We start from the raw sequence: 13,602 nt of genomic DNA on the forward strand, positions 1-13,602 counted from the left end.
CACACTGTTTTTTGTGTCCATGAATTTCTTCTATCTTTTCTTTTTTGTTCAATCCCACCACTCCTCCACCCAGCCTCCTAAACCCACCCTCTAACAGCAATCAGTGTGTTCTCTATCTATTAGGCTGTCTCTATTTTTATGGTTAGTTTTGTTCATTAAATTCCCCATGTGAGTGAAATCATATGGTACTTGTCTTTCTCTGACTGGCTTATTTCACTTAGCATAATAATCTACAGGTCTATCCATGCTATTGCAAAAGGTAAGATTTCCTTTTTTTATGGCTAATTAGTATTCCATTGTGTAAAAGTACCACAGCTTATTTATTCACTCATTTACTTAGATGCTTGGGTTGCTTTCATATCTTGGCTATTGTAAATAATGCTGCAATGAATACAGGGGTGCATATTAGTGTTTCAGGTTTCTTTGGATAAATTCCCAGAAGTGGAATCACTGGATTACAAGGCAGTTCCATTTTTAAATTTTTTTGAGGTAACTCCATATTGCTTTCCACATTAGCTGCACCAGCCTGTATTCCCACCAACAGTGTACTAGGGTTCCCCTGTCTCCATATCCTCGAAACACTTGTTTGTTGATTTATTGATGATGGCCATTCTGACAGGTATGAGGTGACATCTCATTGTGGGTTTATTTTGCATCTCTCTGAAGATTAGTAATGTTGAGCATCTTTTCATATGTTTATTGGCCATCTGTATGTCATCTTTGGAGAAGTGTCTATTCAGGTCCTTTTCCCATTTTTTAATTGGATTGTTCATGTTTTTCGGGGGGGGGGGCAGTTGAGTTGTATGAAGTCTTTATAAATTTTGGATATTAACCCTTTATCAGAGGTATCATTGGTGAACATGTTCTCCTATTTACTGGGCTGTCTTTTCATTTTGTTAATGGTTTCCTTTTCTGTGCAAAAACTTTTTAGTTTGATATAGTCTCATTAGTTTATTTTTGTTTGTTTCAATTGCCTGAGGACATATATCATAAAAAATGTTGCTAAGAGAATTGTCCAAGATTTTACTGCCTATGTTTTTTTCTAGAAATTTTATGGTTTTCAGTCTTACAATTAAGCATATATTTTTAAAAATATTTTACTTATTTATTTAGAGAGGGAGAAGGTAAGGAGAAAGAGAGGGAGAGAAACATCAATGTGAGAGATATACATCAATTGGTTGCCTCTTGCACGTGCCCCAACTGGGGACCAGGGCTACAACCCAGGCATGTACCCTGACCAGGAACTGAACTGTCAACCTTCTGCTTTGTAGGATGATGCCCAACCAATTGAACAGTGCCAGCCAGGGCACATTTAAGTATTTAATTCATTTTGAGTTTATTCTTGTGTATGGTGTATGAAGGTGATCTAGTTTCATTTTTTGCATGTATCTATCCAATTTTCCTATCACCATTTATTGAAGAGACTGTCTTTGCTCCATTGTATGCTCTTGCCTCCTTTGTCAAATATCGATAGACCATAAAGGCATAAGTTTATTTCAGGGCTCTCCATTCTGTTCCATTTATCTATATGTCTGGTTTTGTGTCAGTACTATACTGGTGTGATTACTATGGCCTTGTAGTATAGTTTAATGTCAGGTAGCATGATCCCTCCAACTTTGTTCTTCTTTCTCAAGATTGCTGTGTCTATTTGGGGTCTTTTGTGATTCTCTGTAAATTTTTGGAATATTTGTTTTAGTTCTGTGAAATATATCACTGGTGTCTTCAATTGCATTGAATCTATAGGTTGCTTTGAATGGTGTGGACATTTTAATGATGTTATTTCTTCCTATCCATGAACATGACAAATGTTTCCACTTATTTGTATCTTCTTCAATTTCTTCGCTGTCTTATAATTTTTTGAGTACAGGTCTTTTAAATCCTTTGTTAAATTTATTCCCAAGTATTTTTATGCAATTGTAAATGGTATTTTTTCCTTAGTTTTCTGATAGTTCATTATTAGTATATAGAATGCAAATGATTTCTGGATATTGATTTTGCATTCTGCTATTTTACTGAATTCACTGATCAGTTCTAATAGGTGTTTGGTATAATCTTTAGGGTTCTCTATATATACTATCATGTCTTCTGTGAATCATGATAGTTCTACCTCTTCCTTTCCAATTCAGGTACCTTTTATTTGCTCTTCTTGTCTTATTGCTTGGCTAGGACTTCCAGTACTATGTTGAATAAGAGTGGAGAAACTAGACTAAAACCAATTTCTGCTCTCTCCTCCTCTCACAAGTCACTAGCTTTTATATCTATACTTGGCAACCTTAAAGCATTTTCAAAGCATATGAGTTTCTTTTTACTTCTCCTGGGCCAAAAGCATGAAACGAAATTGATTAGAAATCACTGGCCTGGCTTCTGACACCTAGTTCAATTTTCAACCAACCCCCTGAATATTTTCTTAGTTTGTACTCTGTCTTGAGGTACTCCTCCATCTTACCCAGTTTCATTCCTGTAGTCAACCAGCTGATTAAAAATCCTCATCTTACCTTGACTGTTTCAGAATCCCACCAGCAAAAGACTCATTATAACTGATCTTAATTCTTTAATTAGTAACATTTATTTCTGAAGACGCAGCTGCCAAGCTGTCCCTTTAATGGACTTTAAAATTTTGAAATTTGAGGAAGAAATAGTTTCTAGAACAAATTATTTCTATATAAAGCTGCCTTTTTGCAAAGGTCAACACTCACTAGCTTATGAGGACTGCCCCCAAACTCTGAGGGGGTGATGGGACCTATTCTAGACAAGTTAGAGCTTTCTTTCTGCAGATTCTGGTGGGGGCCAAAAACTTGCTGTCAAAGCAAATTGCTTCTTCCAAAAATGTTTTTTTGGGGAAGCTGGAGAACAGAATTCTGAGAAGAGCTGGCCAGAGGAATAATTGGTTGAAGTTATAGCTAATATAGTTTTTGTTTTGAATTCTTCTCCTTAAAAAAAGTTAAATAAAAAATTTCATGGTAAACAGAGCTGAATGCTTCCAGTTCAGACAAAAAGGCCAAAAGAGAGGCCCACTTGGGTTTGTAAGCCTCTGTGAAAAGGCAAGCTAGTGTTAACAGATAATTTTTAAAGGTAAAATCTTGACTCTTATGCAAATATAGAAGCAACATGTGTCAAACAATTTTAACTTATTAATTAATTAATGAGGGAAGCAGTAAGATGTTATAACCAGTTCAAAGGAAAATTCAAAGGACACAGATTCCCATAGGCAATTAAGAATGCCAGAATGAATTTTCAAACTAGTGATTTTGCAAAACTGGTCAACATCCAGGGGACAATAACAAGTTGCATTACATCAGAAAAAATTCATTTGCATTTCTATGGATAAGAATATTTTGCATTACTCTTGGTTTTCTACAATTTATAGAGTTGTTAAACAGCTCGAAGCCAATGAAAGGCACATGACACAGAAGAGTGCACAAGTCAGGATGTACAATAATCTTTTTTGTCCATTCAAAGTCTTTTACAAATTTCCTTGACACTAGAAAGAACTGTTGCAATCAGACTGCTTTAAGGTCTGCAGGCGCCATAACCCTTGGGGCTCTGGTCATGAGGTAGCCAGGGAGATGAAGGGAGGGAGGGAGGGAAGGAGGGAGGGAGGACGGAAGGAAGGAAGGAAGGAAGGAAGGAAGGAAGGAAGGAAGGAAGGAAGGAAGAGAGGGAGGAAGGACAGGAGGAAGGAAGGAATGGACCAAGTTGGCTTTTTCAAAGCCTCAGAAGATAGAAAATCTGAGAAGTCAAGAGATCCACCCATGAGGCCGAAAGCAGCTGGTGATGGTATGAGGGGGTCTTTGTAAAGAAAACCACAAGTCTCCTTTTGTTACTGTATCTTTCAGATCCCACCCCAGGACACCTGTTTGAAATACAACACCTTGATTCTTGCCTAGCTACAAACTACTGAGTTGGCCAAAAAGTCTGTATAATTTTTTTCTGTAAAATAAAAGATATTTTTTTATTTTCACCAATAACTTTATTGGATATTTTGATTATGTTGGCTATCTCCCCTGTGGTAGAATGTTGGTGTTCTCAACTGATGTCTTGATCACTATCAACTTCAACTTGTCTACCTGACCATGGAGCATTCATTGTCCAGGAAGAAATCTTCAGCATGAAATTACTTCGCAAACCACGTTTGGCACAAATCTTTTTTTTTTTGAGTTTCAGTTGTGTTTTTACCTTTTTTGAGATAATAAAGAAGACTATGCCAAAAATGTTCCCTATATTTTTCCCTCTTCAATATTAAAATGGCTACACAAAAATTCACCAATTTTGATAAGTTTTTTAAAAAAAGGCATGCTGATATGACAATTGTCACAATACAGTGTAACACAATTGTTTCGAATGAAGTTAAAGACAACTAAGCACTACTAGAGCCATGTTACTGAAAAAACTAAATGAACTTTTTGGTCAACTGAATACAAGTAATTACAATCCCCATGAGCAGGTCCACTGAGAAACCTCAAGAACATATTTAGAAGAATTGTGAAGAATTCTGCCAATTTTTCTAGCACTTACCATATTGTGTAACTGATTTTCTATTAAGTGCCTGTACAGCTTTGGTTTTTATGTGTGCCTGAGAACCAGTAGAGGTCCAGAAATAAAAAGCAAGCCAGTGTCTTTTTTGGGGGGAGGGGATAACTTTTTTTTATTATATCAAAGTGTTCTAATGTTATCTTATGAAGACAAATGCTTCAAAAAAACCTGCATTAAATTATATTTTAATGCAATTAAAGAGTATTTTTCACCTGTTGGTAATCACAAACTGAAAACATGTCCTGTGTTTACCTCAGATAAATTGTTACATAAGCTCAGTAACAGAAGGCTTATTTTTATGCATATAGTATTGAATATATTAGTCTACAAATTGAAGTTTTTAAAGTTGAACAGTCCCTAAACTTCCATATATTCTAATGAATATATAGCAATTCTATTAAATTTAAGTGAAAATCTCTGTATGATTCACACAAATATATAACATGAGTGTATGATAACAAACCCTTGGATCAAGATGATTAGCCTTTCAAAGTTAGAGTGAAGAGTCAGAAGGGGCCTCTAAGAAGTCATTTACTCAAACTCCCTCACCCTCTTATAGATGAGAAAACGGTTCAGACAAGCCCTGTGACCTGCCTAAAGACATTCGGCAGTTACAGGCAGGACTGTATCCATTCATGCCACTTAAATTGGGCCATCTACTATAATGCTAACTAGGATTACCTTTCTCCTCTCTTCTCTATCCTAAACACCATTCATATTTTTTCTAGATCATATTTTAAATTATTGCTGGGATACTTTATTATTAAATTTTTACTAATTAAAAATATCCCAATGATTGCCCTGGCTGGTGTGGCTCAGTTGGTTGAAGCAGCATCCCATAATCAAAAGGTTTCAGATTCAACCAAAGACACTGAAATAAAGAACAGACTGACAGAGTTCAGAGGGGAGAGGAGAAGGAATTCCAGGGGAATTTCAGGGGAAAAGGGGAAGGGTTTACAGGAACGAGTATAAGGACACATGGATAAAAACTAGGGGCGGGTGGAAATGGGAGGGAGGAGGGGAGGGTTGGGTGGGTGGGTTGGGATGGGAGTAAAAGATAGAAAATTGTACTGCAACAACAATTTAAATAAAATTTAAAAAAAGGTTTCAGGTTCGATTCATGGTCAGGGCACACACCTAGGTTGCAGATATGCTCCCCATCCAGATGCAGGTGTGTGTGACCCCCAGTCTGGACTCCTAGGATCCCTAGTTTGGGCACATACTGATTAATGTTTCTTCCTCACATTGATGTTTCTCTCCCTTCCTCTCTCTCTAAAAGCAATGGGAAAAAAGTCCTTGGGTGTGGATAAAAAAATAAATCCCAGTGATCATTTAAATATAACAGTCATTTTTACTTATTTAATCATATATAAGTCTTATAAAGATGTTTGAAGTAATGTGAACACCTGTTTCCTGTATACTTCAAGCAAACAGTACAATCTGGTTAAGTAAAACAAAAAGGAGAGAGGTTCTATTCAAGAATATTAAGATTGAAGGCAAACTGTCAAGTATTTGGAAGACAGATGTCCAGCAAGTGTTCTGAAGGCATTCTTGCTGGGTAGAGTACCTGTTCTAATAAACATGCACATCACTCAATACTCTGCAGCTCACTCCTGTGTAGCTAAATGACAGCTGGTAAAGGAAGTATGGACAGACAAGCATTCTAGATAGAGCTCCTTGTACAGACAATCCACAGAAACAAGTGCTATCAGAGGTATACTAACCTCTCCCTCTTTTCATAATAATCACCACCAAATTCCTTCATAGGAGGACTGCACAGAATGTCAGGAGATTTCTAGGATATACTAAGATTGGGTTGAGAGATTCTAGTTTACATAGTCAGTCTGAATAATTAGGTGGGAAAGAGAACTTTTCTCAAGGGTTGGATTTACTTTTCTTCAAATTCTGACTGTACATTGCCTACAAGGGCACCAATGAATACATAAGGACTTTTGAAGAGAAAATTCCATTATTTATTTTCTTTCTTGAGGGCTGTTTTTCCCCTCCTTGTTTGGAAGGTTTGCAGGACTTTGCTTACATCTGGGCCAGAAAATTGTCCATCTCCTATTTTTTTGTTTGTCAGTTTATTTTGTTCATTAGATTCCAAATAAAAAATGAGATCAGATGGTATTGGTCTTTCTCTGACTGGCTTATTTCACTTAGCATAATAATCTCCAGGTCTACCCATGCTGTTGAAAAAGGTAAGGTTTCCTTCTTTTTATGGCCAAGTAGTATTCCATTGTGTAAGTGTACCACAGCTTTTTTATCCGCTCATATATTGATGGACACATAGGCTGTTTCCAGATCTTGGCTATTGTAAATAACACTGCTATAAATATAGGGGTGAATATATTCTTTCACATTGGTGTTTGGGGATTCTTAAGATATATTTCTAGAAGTGGAATTAATCAAAAGGTGGTTCCATGTTTAACTTTTTGAGGAAACTCTGTACTGTTTTCCATAGTGGCTGCACCCATCTACATTCCCACCAACAGTGCACTAGGGTTCCCTTTTCTCCACAGCCTTACCAACACTTGGTGTTTGTTGATTTATTGATAGAAGTCATTCTGGCAGGCAGGGGGTGATATCTTATTGTGGTTTTAATTTGCATCTAACAATTAGTGACAGTGAGCATTTTAAAAAAATGTCTATTGGCCATCTGTATGTCCTCTTTGGAGAAGTATCTGTTCAAGTCCTTTGCCCATTTTTTTTTTAAATTGGGTTGTTTGAATTCCTGGTGTTGAGTTATATAAGTTGTTCGTATATTTTGGAAATTAACCCCTCATCAGATATATCATTGGCAAATATGTTCTCCCATCAGTGAGTTCCCTTTTTATGTTTTGATGGTTTGTTTTGCTGTGCAGAAACTTTCAGTTTAATGTAGTCCCATTTATTTATTTTTTCCTTTTTCCCTTGCCCTAAGAGACATATCAGCAAAAATATTGTTACAAGAGATACCTGGGATTTTACTGCCTATGTTGTCTTCTAAGATTTTTATGATTTTGTGACTTACGTTTAAGTTTTTTATCCATTTTGAGTTTATTCCTGTGTGTAGTGTAAGAAGATGATCTAGTTTCACTTTTTTGCATGTACCTGTACCATTCTGCCAATACCATTTATTGAAGAGACTGTATTTACACCATTATATGCTCTTGCCTCCTTTGTCAAATATTAATTGACCATATAGGCATGGGTTTATTTCTTGGGTCTCTATTTTCTTTCATTGATCTATATATATACCTCTTCTTATGCTAGTACCAAGCTGTTTTGATTACAATGGCCTTGGAGTGTAGCTTGATATCAAGTATTGTGATATCCCCAACTTTGTTCTGCTTTGTCAAGATTGCTGAGGCTATTTGGGGTCTTTTGTTGTTCCATATAAATTTCTGGAATATTTGTTCTGGATCTGTGAAATATGCCATTGCTATTTCAATAGGAATTACATTGAATCTATAGATTGCTTTGGATAGTATGGCCATTTTAGTTATGTTAATTCTTCCAATTCATGAACATTTTTATGCTTCCACTTATTTGTATCTTCCTCAATTTCTTTCTTCAATGTATTATAATTTTCCAAGTACAGGTCTTTTACTTCCTTGGGTAAATTTATTCCTAGGCACCTTGTTTTTGCTATAGTAAGTGGGATTGTTTTCTTAGTTCTCTTTCTGATAGGTCATTGTTGGTGTGTATAAATGCCATTGATTTCTGGATATTAATTTTGTATCCTGTTAGTTTGCCAAATTCACTTATTAGATCTAGTAGGTTTTCTGGTAGAGTCTTTAAGGTTTTCTATGTACACTATCAGGTCATCTAGAAATAACAGTTTTACTTCCTCTTTTCTAATTTGGATGCCTTTTATTTCTTCTTCTTGTCTGAGTGCTTTGGCTAGAATTTCCAGTACCGTGTTGAATAATAGTGGTGAAATCAAGCATCCCTGTCTTTTTCCTGATCTTAAGGGAAATGCTTTTAGTTTTTGTTCATTGAATATGATGTTGGCTGTGGGTTTTTCATATATGGCCTTTATTATGTTCAGATATGTTCCCTCTATTCCCTGTATTCCCAATTTGCTGAGTTTTTTTTTTTTAAATCATAAATGGGTGCTGGATTTTATCAAATGCAGGCATGTGTCCTGACTGGGAATCAAACCAATGACCCTTTGGTTCACAGGCCAGCACTCAATCCACTGAGCCACAGCAGCCAGGGCTGATCATGTGGTTTTTATCTTTCATTTTGTTTATGTGGTGTATCACACTTATTGATTTGTTAATATTGTATGAACCTTGCATCCCTAGAATAAATCCCACTTGATCATAGTGTATGATTTTTTAATGTATTGCTAGATGCAGTTTGCTAATATTTTATTGAGCATTTTAGCATCTATTTTCACTAAGGATATTGGCCTATGATTTTCTTTCTTTGTAGTGTCTTTATCTGGTTTTGGAATTAAGATAATGCTAGCTTCTTAAAATAAACTTGGGAATTTTTCTTCCTGTTGAACATTTTGGTCATTTGAGAAGGATATGTGTCAGTTCTGTCCATTTCCTTTTGCTGATACTTTTGTTTGCTCTGAATGACTGCCATCAATTATCTACTTCTTCATCAAGTTCCAACTCTTTCCTGCTTATTTCTTTTTCTTTAGCCTCTTCCTGAGCTCTCCTTTTCCCTTCATTCATCTTTTGCCTCAATTCTTTGGTGAAGACATCATAATATGGGACCTTTCAAGCATCAGTGGCTTGTTGAAGAATATTCCTTATCCTGGACTCTTCTGTGTACTGCACACACAGTGAAGACTCCATGATCTTATCCATGTCCCTGATGAAGTCCAGACAGCCCAGCCAATTCTTCTTCAGAACCTTTGCATGCCTTTTTAAAAGCTTTAATATCTTCTAGAGATGTATTTTTATTTTTTAATTATTTATATTTTATGTTTAGAGAGAGGGGAAAGGAGGGAGAGAAACATAGATCAGCTGCCTCTCACATGCTCCCAACTGGGGACTCGGCAGCAACCCAGGCATGTACCCTGACTGGAAATTGAAAAAGTGATTTTTCAGTTCACAGGCCAGTGCTCAATCCAGTGAGCCACACCATCCAGGGCTAGAGATGTATTTTTAAAGAGTAATCTCCAATACATGTCCCAGTCCCAATCTCAGGTGAACACATCAGTCCTTGTCCACTGTTTCTTGCTCATCTGCTCCTTGTCACTCAAAACAGAATAGACTTTCTCCAGAATCTGAAAGCCCAGGTGGCCTCCTTCTTGTTGCCCTTGCCCACCTGGTCTGAGTGCACTTGCAGAGATGCTTTGTGGTTACCACATTGGACTTTGCCATCCAAGGCCTCCTGACGCAAGCCCAATACTCAGTAAAGGTCTACAGTGTGCCTATCATTTCCTTGCTCAGTTCCATCAGCCCCATGGCTAGCAGAGGTGTGAAGGGATAGAAGAATATCCTCATACTGTTCCAGCAGCAGGATAAATTAGAACAATTCTTTTGAAGGGCAATTTGGCAATACATATCAGAAATCATAAAAAAAAATGTTCATACCCTTTCCCATTCCAGTCTTGAATTTTTGTCATTAGAGTAATCATTCAAAAGAAGGAAAAAACTAGATATACCTATATATAAATACATTGTAACTGTTAGTAGCCAAATATAGCCAGAGTAGTTAAGTAAAATAAGACACATGGATTGAATGGAATATTGTGCAAACAATAAAAATCATAATTCTTCCCTAACTGATGTGGCTCAGTTGGTTAGGTATGGCCCTGCAAAGCAAAAAGCCTCTGGTTCAATTCCCAGTTGTGGTATATGCCTGGGTTGTGGGCTCGGTCCCAGGATGGGGCATGTACAAGAGGCAACCAATCAGTGTTTCACTCTCACATTGATATTTGTCTCCCTCTATTTCTTCCTTCCTTCGCCACTCTTTAAAAATAAATTTTAAAAATCTTTTAAACATCATAATTCTGAGGGCTGCAATAAACATAGAAAAGCCTAGACACAATAAAATTAAGAGATTAGAGGGTAAAAATAGACCATACAATTGTATAGACATTTTCATTGTAATGCTATAAAAATATCTCCAGAAACAATTGTGGGGGATGGTGAGATGATAGATAAAAATGATTTTTTTTCTTTTATGGAGTATAGTTTGTAAAATAAGTTGAAAATAAGTTTAAAGCAATAAATAAATGAAAAAAGTGCTAGTCTAATACCAAGGAGCCTAACATCAGAGTATCTTCTCTCCCTGGGCTGCCCTTCTAAATCGACCAGCTCCTGCCATCTGCTTCTAATCCTAAAGGAGGGAAAGGGAGCAAAAAGGGGTATTGAAAAAGGAAAGGTACCCAAGAAAATGGGCCTGTGAGAACCAGAAGACATATTTCTGATGAATGCCTCTGCTTACTATGCTAAAGAAGTTGAGCATTCCAATGGACTAGGTTCCCTTCCATAACTCCATATAAATTTATGTAACAATGGAAAACATTTGATCTCAGGAAGTATAAAAATAAGTATTTCTTTTCCAGAGCATATATTTTATTTATATTTATTTATTAAATGTTTATTTGAATAGATGTTATAACAATAATAAAGAATACTTTAAAATAATAACTTTTATAATTCCATCACATGAACAGTTTTTACTTTCTGAATTTATCATCAATGAGCATAAATAATTTTTACATATTACAATTATGGTATAATGCCATTTTGTTTTTTTATAATGCCATTTTGAATTCCATGTTTTATCTTAGCATCATTTCATAATCATATTTTATTCCTATAGTCTTCATAGTTATCATTTTAATGACTGCATAGTATTCCCTACTGTTGATGGATCATCACCTGTTAAACCATGTCCCTAGTATTTGTCATCCTAGGCTGTTTACAATTTTTTAGCTAGCCTTCAGTTCATTTTGATGAAAAGGAAAGAAGCTCTGTTTTTTTAAAAAAAATCCTTAGCCAAGGATATGTCCTTATTGCAGAGAGAGAGAGAGAGAGAGAGAGAGAGAGAGAGAGAGAGAGAGAGAGAGAGAGAGAGAGAGAGAGAGAGAGAGGGAGAGATGTTGATGTGAGAAAGAAACATATATCAGTTACCTTCCGTATGCATCCTGACTGGCAATCAATCAAACCCACAACCTTTTGGTGTACAGGACAACACTCCAACCAACTGAGACACCTGGCCAGGATGAAAGAAGCTCTTTTCAGTGTTGTCTAGCTGATTAAGGTAAAAAACTTCCAATGCTTATTTGAAATCCTATACTTGGCTTTCCAATATATTAGACCAGAGATTGTCTATTAAGATGACTCTCAGGGAGACTTCAGCCATCATGCAAATTTTGGAGGGTGCGGGCAGCTGGAATGAAGCTGCTGCTGGGTTTTGCCCTGTTCTGTTTCTGGCTAGACATGGGAATGTCCCTTACATTGAACAGATCAAAAGTAAAGCATTAAACTTGTTTTCCTGTGCTGGCCATGGCTTTGGGTAGACCTAGGTTCACATCCCAGTGCTTACTAGCTGTGTGATTGGCACACCTGTCTTAAACTGAGCCTCATCTCCTCATCTGTAAATGAGGAACCAAACTAGATGGTGTTAGAGGCACTGTATAATTCTGATGTGCTATGATTCTAGTTATCCATTAGTCTGTTCTACAATCTGGTTAACATTCTGCCTTAATCAATACAAATATTCACTTCCCAAAGTCCTTGAATCACTTTTGTCTTCTTCATGCTCAGGAAATAATCTTGACTTCATTTTCTACTTGGCAGATGAAGTCAAGTTCTAGTCATCTCCAGCAGGATTTACTTCAACTTCCTTCCTTACCCAGTCTCTTCTCTTTCTCCTTTACGTCAGAGAAAAAAATTCTCACTCCCAGCTTTTAATCCCAGCCCATCCTACTTCTGTAAAGACTGCTCCATTAATTATATCCTGTCAACAATATTTTCAATTTCTCCCTCTCTTCTGCTTCTGTCCTCTGTCTATAAACATACTCAGATATTTTTCATTCTAAAACCCACTCTGGATCTAGTAACTACTTCAAGATTTTGTTCTTCCCCTTCTTTTTGTCACCAAGCTAAAAACTGGTCATTGGTACAGGTGTCTATTTCCATTACAAGGTCAACAATAACAGTCTAATGTCACTTATTCCCTCAAATCATTCCTCTCCACTAATTGCCATATTTTGCTGTGTATAATGTGCACAAAAAAGCCATGGATGTGCATTATACACTGCAAAATATGGTACTTCTTTTGTTGGCTTTGTTGGTGCCTCTTCTCCCACTTCTAAAAGTGGGGAGGAGAGTTTTCAGAAACTACTATAAAGGACACATGGACAAAATCAAGGGGTAGGGTGGAAGCAAGGAAGGGAGCTGGGTTTGGCTGGGGTGGGGGGATGAGGAGAAAATATAGACAACTGTAATTGAACAACAATAAAGTAATTAAAAATGAAACTAGGTTATTCTAGTAAGACTAGTAAAACTAGGTTACATGAGGAAGTAGGATATAAGATAACATGCATGATACTTAAAAGATATATATGATCCTTCACTGGTGTAGCTCAGTGGATTGAGTGTGGGTCTGTGAACCAAAGGGTTGCCAGTCTGATTCCCTGTCAGGGCACATGCCTGGGTTTCAGGCCAGGCCCTGAGTTGGGGTATGAGAGAGGCAACCACACATTGATATTTCTCTCCTTCTCTTTCTCCCTCCCTTCCCCTCTCTCTAAAAATGAATAAATAAAATATTTTTTTAAAAAATGATGTATATGAAAAGCCTAGAAGGAAAAAATATTTCCAAGGGATAAAATGGTTAATTTAGATCATTAGATTTTTACAGATTTTCCCCCTACTTTCTGAATTTCCTGTAATATGGTTATATTACTTCTGTGATTAAAAAATAGTTTGTAACAGAAAAATAAAATTAATATGCATACTATATCCAATTCTACCTTTGGTCCTCTCTGTTCCTTATTCATCTCTTTCCCCCTTGGTAATGTCATCTACTCCCATGAATGCAATCATACCCTCAATGACAATGACTTCCATATCTAGATCTTTAGTCCCTTCTGACCTCTTGGATTTCTAG

General features: G+C 36.6%; 1 pseudogene; it reads right to left on the minus strand.

Moving 5' to 3' along the window:
• Positions 1-6,502: 6,502 nt before the first annotated feature.
• Positions 6,503-9,944, minus strand: LOC123824225 (annotated as a pseudogene).
• Between the last annotated feature and the right edge of the window lie 3,658 nt (positions 9,945-13,602).

The sequence above is a fragment of the Phyllostomus hastatus genome, unplaced genomic scaffold, assembly GCF_019186645.2.
Source record: "Phyllostomus hastatus isolate PE091 unplaced genomic scaffold, TTU_PhHast_1.1 phas_contig_551, whole genome shotgun sequence".
In the NCBI taxonomy this organism is placed as follows: domain Eukaryota; kingdom Metazoa; phylum Chordata; class Mammalia; order Chiroptera; family Phyllostomidae; genus Phyllostomus; species Phyllostomus hastatus.